The sequence below is a fragment of the Protopterus annectens genome, chromosome 1.part1 (genome assembly GCF_019279795.1).
Source record: "Protopterus annectens isolate FY-2018-M chromosome 1.part1, PAN1.0, whole genome shotgun sequence".
Classification (NCBI taxonomy): domain Eukaryota; kingdom Metazoa; phylum Chordata; order Ceratodontiformes; family Protopteridae; genus Protopterus; species Protopterus annectens.
Window position 1 is genome coordinate 732199678 of NC_056726.1, and position 10466 is coordinate 732210143.

Sequence of the window (10466 nt, forward strand, 5' to 3'; positions counted from 1 at the left end):
AGTGAAAAGAAAATTCGCTGAAGAAGTCCTATCAGTTAATTGTTGATATTAATGTCTTGCAGTCAAAAGCTGAGAAATACAACCTTGCTGTGCAAGGCTGCTAACAATAAACCTTATCTTGATGCACAAAAATATGAACAGCAATCTGAACCAAATCACAGCTACCACTGCATTCCAATTGACCTCTATCATTTGGGCTTTACATCCACATTTTTTAAACTTCTTTCAGGTGGTTTTGCTGAATTTAAGCCTTTTTGCTGAAAGGCTTAACATAAATGCTCTGTTAGAGCCCTGTCAGAAGAGTGTGGTCTTACATGGTTTTATAACATGCCTCTGTCCGAAGTGGGGATATGGCATTACGCCATCCCACCAATATTGTTTCCTTGCCTCTATGGCATGAAAACTGCATTAACTCATATATACACCTCTTGGTTTGTCAAAAAACATTGGAGCAGTGTAAGTTTCAACAACCCATAGGTTCATAGGTTCATAAGAGGTTACTAGGCTAATGGCCCTACGGCCTTTAAAGCCTAACCATGTAACTAAACCCATGTAACCTTATTGAGGATAGTTAGATGGGCGGTATTAGCAGACCGATTCTATGATCATCATTGACTGCCCTTGTCTGTGAGGGACATAGGTGCCACCACCATGGTGAATTTATGGTCACCCATCCAGTTGTCAAGGTTGCCCTTAAATAGGATCATTAAGGAACTCTGCTTCACATGAAGTGGGAGCAGCAATCTCTGGGAGATATATCTGTCTCTCCAGCATATTATTTTAATATTACAGTCTAGGATCCCTGGAAGGAGTGAATTTTGTTCCATTTGATTTGTGGATGTGCAGCATTTCCATTAGGGTAGGGTCAGAGACTGCTCTTTAGGCGAGGCACAGGTCACATTTCTGCAGCCTGTATGATACAGTACACAGTGCATACCTCGCAACTGTACAGATTTTTGCAGACTGTCCAGATTTTTTCCTCATATTTTTCATCCATTTTTTATAAATTTGTGTTTTTCTGACAAATTAGTGGCAAATCATTAAAGTTTAACGTTAGAAAATAATGACAAAAGTTTGAGTTTCTGACTTCACACCCTTCATAAAACTCATGCTAATGCCAAACCTGTTATTTTATCAACTTTCTAAGTTTGTAAGAGCAATATTTAAAAAATGTCTCTATTTTTGGGCATTTGTTCCACTTTTCATTATAGCTTTGTCCAGATTTCTTGTTTTAAGAGGTTGAGAGATATGAGTGACAGGGTTTTCAGTCTTTTCCTGTATGACATGTTTTGGAGGCCCTGGATTATCTTGGTAAGAAACCTCTGTGGTCTTTCCACTTGCTGCAGGTGTCTGGTGAGGTACATACTGAAGGCAGCATTGTACTCAGTGGTCTGATAAGGGTTGAGTAGAGTTATAAGCTCCTTAGTCTTGGATGTGATGCCCTTATTTATGAGATGTGCAATGTAGAAGGCCTTCCTTACCAGAATAGACTCATGGTGATAAAAGTTTAGATTGATATCAACCTGTGTTCCTAAGTCTTCCACCACTGGGTTGAACTTAGAGGGGTGCTATATATACATATATACAGTATATATATATATATATATATATATATATATATATATATATATATATATATATATATATATATATATATGTATATATATATATATATATATTGGCACGAATGATTTGTCTGTGTTAGTTCCTTCTGTAATATGATAGTACTCAGTTTACAGTCATCTGCAAACATGGAAGCCACAGGCCATCTACTTTCACCTCCACTGCAGAAAAATAGATTCCAAACAGTAAAGGTCCCAGCACAGATCTTAGTTGTACCCCACTGGTAACTGGTCTACTGGTGGAGTTGGTCTACCCAATTTTGACAGTGTGCATTGTGTTGGTGAGCCAGTTGGTACCCATTTAGGATGCATGGGTTATTCTCCAGCTAGGATAGTTTCTCAATGATTCCTGAATGAGAAATTGCATCAAAAGCCTTGGCCAAATCAAGATAGGCAGTATGTACTGATTTGCCCTCATCCAGGGCTTTGGTGACATTCTCAAAGTCCACGAGGTCTAATAAGCAAGCTCTACCATTTACAAAACCAAACTGGGTCAGGTCAAGAGTTTAAAGGTCACATATGTCTTTGTTGATAAGGTCTATGATGATTCCTTCCATGGCTTTGCAGATAAAGTTGGTTAGGCTTATGGAGTGATATTTCCCTGGGCTGGTTGATGGACCACCTTTGTGCAAAGGGATTACTGTGGCTATTCTCTATTTGCCAGAGCAAAGTCAGTCCTTTATTTATTTATTTATTTATTTATTTATTTAATTATTTGCAATTTGATTACTGGGGAAGTCCACTCAGCCAAATTGACCCATTTTCAGTGGAGGCCCACGGAGAAAAGCTCCAAGATGCATTATACAATTTAGATACAAATGATAATTAATATTAAAGATCTTATGTAGAATAGTTACTCATAAATGCATGCAGTATCATGCATAGTTAAAAAATTCATTAAGCTTGAAGGTAGGGATCACACAGTTTCATTTAAGGAAAACAGATATGGGTTAGGTGTGGAAACAGTTTACATACAAACCTTTTAAGGAAATGTAAATATGCTTTACATGCACACATCAACAGTAGAATGCTATTTACAATATTTACAGGGTTGGGATGTGTGATGGTCCTCAGGCTATGGTTAAAGAGAGTGCCAAGTGGTTCTGCTAGGTCTTGTTTTAGATTGATTAATAAGCAGCCTGGGATGTCATCTGGTGCTATAGAGGACATGATTTTGCCTTTGAAGAGTGCTTTTATGACCTGTTCTTTTGGAGATATCTGGTAGAGGACTGCTGCCAGGAAGGCTTTGGGGTATGGCTGGTGGAGGGAGGGGGTTGAAGTTATTGCCAAATCTGAAAGCTAGCAGCTTGGCAGTTTCCTTAAGTTCAGTGTGAGTAGTACTGTCCAGTATAAATTCAGAACACAGTTGGGCATTCCCTTTTAGGTTCCATATATAGCTAAAGAATGCCTTATGATTGTCTTTAGCTATGGATGCTAATTTAGACTTGTAACTAGCCTTAGAGAACTTTACAAGATATATGATTTGCTTGTTCTAGCTGTGGAGGGTATTCTTCCCCTGTTGAGTAGGCTCCCTCTTGTTCTTAGATATCAGTTTCTTTCTTTTGTTATATAAGTTACTTATACTTACAGTCCACCAGGGTGGTTTGCTTTTGTGGAAATTGTAAGCCTGCTAGCAGACAGATTTGATTAAAATTTCATCCCCCTATCCCCCCTGAACATACTACAAACCATGTCTTCATCATCTCCTCCTCCCTGCATCTCCAAAGAGCAAGTCATCAATATTCTCTCCAATGCTAAGAACACAGCCTCCATGGGACCAAATGACATTCTGAGCTGCAGTCTTAATTTTCTAAAACAAGAGCTAGCTACTCCATTAGGCACTGTGTTCAGCCACAGCCTGAGTACTGGCTTTATCCCCACTGAATGGACAAGGGAGGCTCGGCAAAAGACCTGGGTAACTATAGACCCATAAGTTTAACCAGCCTCATCTGTAAGACAACGGAACGAATCATCATGGACCTCATAAATAAAGATATAGGTGAACTCAAACCCTAGATCTGTCCCAGTTCAGTTTTGTCAGGGGGCAGGTCATACCTGCTAAACCTGGTGGACTTCTTCAAGAATGTGAGCAGAACCATAGATGAGGGCAAAGCCATGCACACAACCTATCTTGACTTGGCCAAGACCTTCAACACTATCCCACATTCAGGCATCATTGACAAATTCACCCAGTTGAATATCAACCCCTATTTTTGTCAGGTGGGTTGCAAACTGTCTCACAGATTAACAACACTCTGTCAAAGTGGGAGACTTTATCTCTACCAGTAGATCTGTCACCACTGGGGTCCCACAAGGGTCAGTGCTGGGCCACCTCTTGTTTGGCATATACTTCTCAGAAGTCCAGGCCAAAATGGAGGGGATGTGGCTAACCATGTTTGCAGATGACTGCAAATTAGGTGCTATCACTGAATCCTCCAGCAATGTCAGCGTACTTCTAAAGAGGCTTACATAGATCAATGATTGGTGCCAAAGCCATGGCCTTAAATTAAATGTTAAAAAATGTATCATCATTCCCTTTGGTTAAAACAATTTCCTTGCTGATTATAAAATAAACAGTAATACCCTGAGTACCAATTCAATAGTGAGAGACCTGGGAACACAAAATGACTGACCTCAGCTTTGACCACATATGTCTACTGTGGTGAGGAAGGCATTCTGTTTCACTCACCTGATTAGCAAAGGCATCACCTCAAGAGCAAAAGCGGTTATAACACCCCTGTATTCATCCCTCATCAGGCCTATTATTGAATATAATACTCCCTTTGGTATGCACAGTATCAAAAACCTGCAGCAATTTGAGAGACCTCAGAGATTTCTAACTAAGAACATTTAGGGTCTCTGATACATGTCTTATACAGACAGACTGATGTCACCGTCACTGTACTTATAGCATATACACTACTTAGAGGTGACTTATGTCTGGTTTACAGGGCTATCTCTGATCCAAATCTAATGGACATGCTGCACATCCGTAAGTCAAACGGGACTAGACTCACCCTTTCCAGGGACTTCAATCAAGCTTGCAATATAAAGAGGACCTATTGGAGAGACAGATTCATTTCTCAGCAGTTTCCACTCCTCTGGAATTTGCTTCCAATCCGTGTCAAGCAGCAAACCTCTGCAACCCTGTTTAAGAACAACCTGGATGACTGGATAGAAAACCATAAATTTCTGCTGGGGATTGCTCCAGCTTCTCTCCTAGAGATGAGTAGTCCTTGCTAGAAAAACCTTGGGCGATATCTCTCATCTAGTATTATATTGGGATTTAATGGCGATACTTGTAAAGACCCTCAGATCAATAGCCTAGTAACATCCTATGAACCTATACACCTATAAACCTATAAAATGGTATGCATATTTGATTTGAATCTCAAAAATGGCAATAGTAGTTTTATTTGTTGGCCAATCAACTACATGGACTAGTCTAAAGACTGTTTTCATCCATAAGCTGAGCCAAAGTACAAGTATTACAAGTAATCAATATATTAAGTCAGAACTATGACTATATGTTTGCTAGTAATGATGCAATCAAAATGCTATGGTTTAAAATACAGAAGAAACAGACATGTATGCACAAATTCAATGCAGAAATATACCTAAAAAGCAAATTTAAATAGTAAAATACATAAATATCAAGTTGATGTGTAACAGACATAGTTTCTAAAACATGCTTAAACTGATAAGAATGACATACCAGATAAAGTCAGAATAAAGCAGTACATAACAGCTCTGTAATCATTCCAAATTTCTAAAGGAAGAATTATTTATTCATTTTACATTTGTTAACTGGGAAGTCCGACTTGGAATGAGCCAATTTTCAGATGAGGCCTTGTAACATGGGAGGAAACCGGAGCACCCAGAGAAAACCCACATGAACACAGGGAGGACATGTAGACTCAGCACAGAAGGCACCCCAGCTGAGAATCAAATTGGAAAACTTCTTGATGTGAGGCAACAATGCTACTGCTGCACCACTGTGTTATCCAACCATAAATTATGCTGTTGAGTTTCCCACATTTGGGGAACACACAGGGGTCAACCCAACCAAAATATGCAATGGAAGAGCCTCACCCTTGGGAAACCACCTTCTTGTTTGTGGTATTCCCCTGTCAGGTAAGAAGCATGTCAAACAGCAAAACTCTAACTAAAAGTCTGCACATTTACAGTGTACTCCAAATAAATGCAAAAAGTATACATTTTGTGCAAAAATCCAAACAAGTCAAAACTACAAAACTTCAGTACAAGAAGCATATACAAGTCCAGACTTAAAGCACAAGTCAATATTTTGTTCTCAAGTTTTCAGCATATATAGCTTTTCCAACTTAACACTACAATGGTGATTATTCTCACATCTTAATGGGCAACAGTTTCTGAATAATTTATCATTTGCTGTTTTTATTTCATTAATCTGCAATCTAGGTAAGTAGTATTAATCAAAAATTCTCAAACTAGCAATAAACTAAAAGCAATAATTTAGCAAAGTTACTTCTCAAATTCAGACTACTTATGTAAGTGAATCAGACCAATGACAACAAGGTAGTGTCTATTATTACCTTTATTTTGTCTGTCAGTTATCAAAGAAGATTAAGGCTATGAGCTTTCCTTAAGTTATTTTCTATTGTTCAAGTTTTAAGTAAATCAATTTCCGTTTGCCAATTGTTTGAACCTAAGAAAATAACTTAACCAGATAGTGCTCTGTGGAAATTGGACTAGGAGTCTAAATGAAATTCTCGACTGCATGCATATTAAGCACTTAAACATGTGCATTATACATGGCGTAACAATGTCCGATTGACAGCTATGCCAGAAGAAGTAGGGCAGTGGATGTGTAACATATGCCAGCACACTTAGCTGGAATTTAATAAAGAATTATATGTTATCTGAATATCAATCGGATTTGTACAGACTGCACCAATGGAAAGTCCTTCATGCTAGTTGCTCAGAACTGTTTTTTTTTTTTTTTTGCTAAACATTCAAATAAATTATTCATAATACTGCATGAAATCATAATATTCTTTTGTCTAGTTTGTCTAACATAGTTTGTAGGTTGAACATGTACTGGTAAAAATTAGACCTACAGGGATCCCGGGAATAATCCCTGACATACACAAGCATGTGTTGGTTGTTGCAACCTTGACCTTGTATTGCCTGTCTAAAATGCAAATTGTTATATAAGTTAGTGGTCTCTGAACAAGCCTATTCCTAGACAAAAAGGAGGTGCAGGGAATAGTTCCATGTAGAGGCACAAAATAGGCTTTCTTTTCTCATTGTCAATGTTATGGGAAAGACCATCAACCAAGAGTCAACACCGATTGCTGCTACTTTTCCTGCAATGTCAGTGCTTCAGTGATAAGATCATATATAAGTAACTCTTGTATCTGTGTATAACAACACATTCCTCACAGGGATTTTCAAGACTAAAACCTATGTCGGTTCTAGTTTGTTCATTTTTTCGGGAGATAGAAACAACTGGTTTAGGCAGATGACTGCCAACTGCCTTCTCCATGGGTTATGTAGTTTAATTAATGATGCAAAATGTACTGTTTTCATTGAGGTAGAAACCTGTATTTTATATTATCAATTTTCTGAGTGTTACTGCATGAGTAGAAGCCAAATAGCAAGTACATTTTCTTTCATTTTAAAACTGATTTGAAAGGAGCAGATGTAAATTAGGAACAAGGACAATACCTCCAACTCATAGATGCCTGGCCTTACAGATGCAGTGATACAGGACTCCAGTTTTAGTTGGACGTATAATACAACTGGTGCCACCGAATCAGATACACCTTTTCCTAACCTACTTATTGTAGCCTAATGACAGAATATGCTCCTGACACATGGAAGGAAACCATTGTTATGTCCATGTCAATGAGGGTTTGACATTAGTACTGCTGAGAATTATAGTTCCATCAGTCTGACAAGCACTGTATGAAAGTTCTTTTGAGACAGCCAATCCTAATAAAATTCTATAGTTTTTAGACAAGTGGATTTCAACTGTTGCATCATTTAAGTGGGTCATTCATGCCAGCCAAACTTATTATGATTCTATATGTAGTAAGTTGTTCATAGGTTCATAGGTTCATAGGTTGGTACAAGGCTATCGGCCCGAGGGCCTATACAAGCCTAGCCATAACAATTCCCTGGATATTTCTTCCCACAATATTTACTTTCCTGGACCCCTGTCTAGCAGGGTGACTGACATGATCCCCGGGGTGAATTTCCTATCTCCCATCTAATCATCAAGGTTCCTTTTGAAGATGGCCAAGGAGACTATCTGCTTGACATGTATGAGCAGTCTATTCCAGAGTATGGGGAGTCTCTGGGTCAGGAACCTATCCCTCCAGCATGTTTTGTTCATTGTGATGACAAGGTTTAGATCCCTGGAGCATGTGGCACTGAGGGATTTGGATTTCTTTAAGTGGATCATGCCCAACAGCTCAGGGTTTCTTTGAATATAAGTTTATCAGCAGATGTAATATATTTAGATCTAGTTTCTAGGCTACACAGAGAATAAAATCAAGTCTTTGTTTTAATACATAGGCAAAAAAATGCACTGGTTTCCAAATGCCTTACTTGTTCCAAATGCCTTACTTGTGATATACTTATTGTATCATTTGATTAATTCTGTTCATCTGTTCATCAAAAAGATCTTATGTTGGATTATCTTGAATGGGTTATTGTATGTCTTCATAACATGGAATACTGCTCTATTTTCACTTGCTGTAAATTGACAACGGATCAGCTGGGAAAAATAAGTGTGTCAGCATTTTGCAATGAACTGTCTACTCTCCAATTCAAAATTTGCAGTTTTTTTCGTAGATTTCACTGCATGTCTATGAAAGAAGTTGAACGAAAGAAATGTGCCTGTATTAATGATAACTATATGCAAACATTTTTCCAGCATTAATGAAAAGTAAATATGGTTGTATTTTTGGTAGTGCAGAATGCCCTTCCAATTACTGTATTTTTAGTAGCAAAAAGCATTTTGGGAGATGTTTTATGAAAACAACTGATACATGAACTAAGGGGCTCTATTTACAAACTTTAATGGTTAAATGTCTGCACTAAAGTTTTACAAACTTAGCATCCATTCTATTAACAATATCAGTGGTTATTACTGATTTTACCTAACAATAGAAACAGCATGTCAAGTTTACAATGCTTCTTTTATTACAAATAAGGCATTCTGATAGTATTTTTATCTGAAGACATTTAGACTTACTCATTTGTATTTTACAGGTTGGCATTGGAAATAAAATGTTTCAGAGTAAGTATGGCAGTCTGTCACAATTTCTAAAAACTGACACATTAAATATAACAGACCAATTTCACAGTCCATATGTTACAAAGAGTTTCCAGATATTTGCACTTGTGTGTATAGATGTATAATTTAGTAAGCCTGCTTCAAATATTATAGGTTATTGTTGCAGAAAATTGTTTTATTGTTTTATATACAGAAAACTGCAACCAACCATAACTGTAGTTTTGACATGTAGCATTAAACTGATTGTGATCATTAAAGCTACTTTTTGAGAAGAAATACAAAAAAAAAATGCCTAGAAGGCATGCCAAAGTTAAAGACATCCAAGAAGTCAGTTGCATATATTTCATGTAAACAACATGAATGGATTAAATCACTAGTAATTACATTTCTGCTGTATTTGTGTTAGAAAATTTGACTTTAACCATCTGTTTTACAACCTACAAGGGGAACTTTGCATAGAACATTTTAGTCTACAAGCCTTACTTTAAAATTAACAAAAGATTTAGTTTGACAAATTTAGAAAATTACAAATAGAATTCAACATTGCCAGATATGGATATCTGCACATGCTGTAATACATTTGTTGTGTCTTTCGGCTTTTCCCGGTTAGGGGTTGCCACAGTAGAACTCTGGTCCGCTAATGATTGGCAGTAGATTTTTACGTGCCGAGTTGCCAGCTCTGACGCACAACCTTCAACGAAGGTACTCTCATTCATGCATGTCTCCACACAGAAGATGCTCCAGCTGAGAATCGAACAGGACAGCGTCTTACTGTGAGGCGACAATGTTACCGCAGCACCACCACCGCAGTATACATGCTGTAATACACTAAATGTCCATTTTGCTGTTCTTGTTCATGCTAGTCCTATGGATAAGTGCATTGTTGTACTAAAAAGGTGGAATACAAGATCTAAAAAACTACAAACGTTGCTTATATTTAAAAGATTTTTCTCACGAAAAGTATATAACTAAAAAGTTGTGTGGTGTATATATTAAAAAGATTCAAAGTGTCAAAGTGTATGACTGTCTACACAAATACTTTTACTAATCATATAACTCATTCATTGCATTGTGCACAATGAAATGCGTTATTGTTAAATACATACGCAATAGGAATCAACTCAGTTTAAAATGGCATGAGCTTTCTTAGACAAGCATTTATGTTTTAGTACCTGTCCATAATACTTAAGGCAGCTGGCTTCTGTCTTAAGACTCACAGGTATGACAGAATTAATTTAGCACCAGTAGAACAGATGAGGGATAGTTTTGCTAGCGCTTACTTTTAAAACATAAATACTAAATGGTTTGCTAATTGAGGCCCTAAAGCAGCACTGCTTCATATGTAGTGAAGTCAATACATCAGTTATCTTTGGCCTATTTAATTCCCATACAAATGTATAACACGGCTGATTTTCAAACAATTAAGAACGTTGATTTGTCAAGTTTACAGATGAAATACTGATGACAAATGTATTGATGTAATTGTCATTCCTAATAAGAATCAAACACACGTCATTTAACTATCTCTTAGCTAATATTATCAGTATCCAGTATACTGA

At 37.3% G+C, this 10466-nt stretch overlaps 1 protein-coding gene and 1 non-coding gene across 3 annotated transcripts in view; both read right to left on the bottom strand.

Annotated features, from left to right (window-relative positions):
• The window catches only part of CNTFR (ciliary neurotrophic factor receptor), a 2564731-nt gene that overhangs the window by 2117031 nt on the left and 437234 nt on the right, over positions 1-10466 (bottom strand). The gene's annotated exons all lie outside the window — the stretch shown is intronic.
• On the bottom strand, positions 5597-5764 carry LOC122816892. Its single transcript, XR_006367117.1, has one exon. It is a non-coding gene; the product is annotated as a U1 spliceosomal RNA (small nuclear RNA).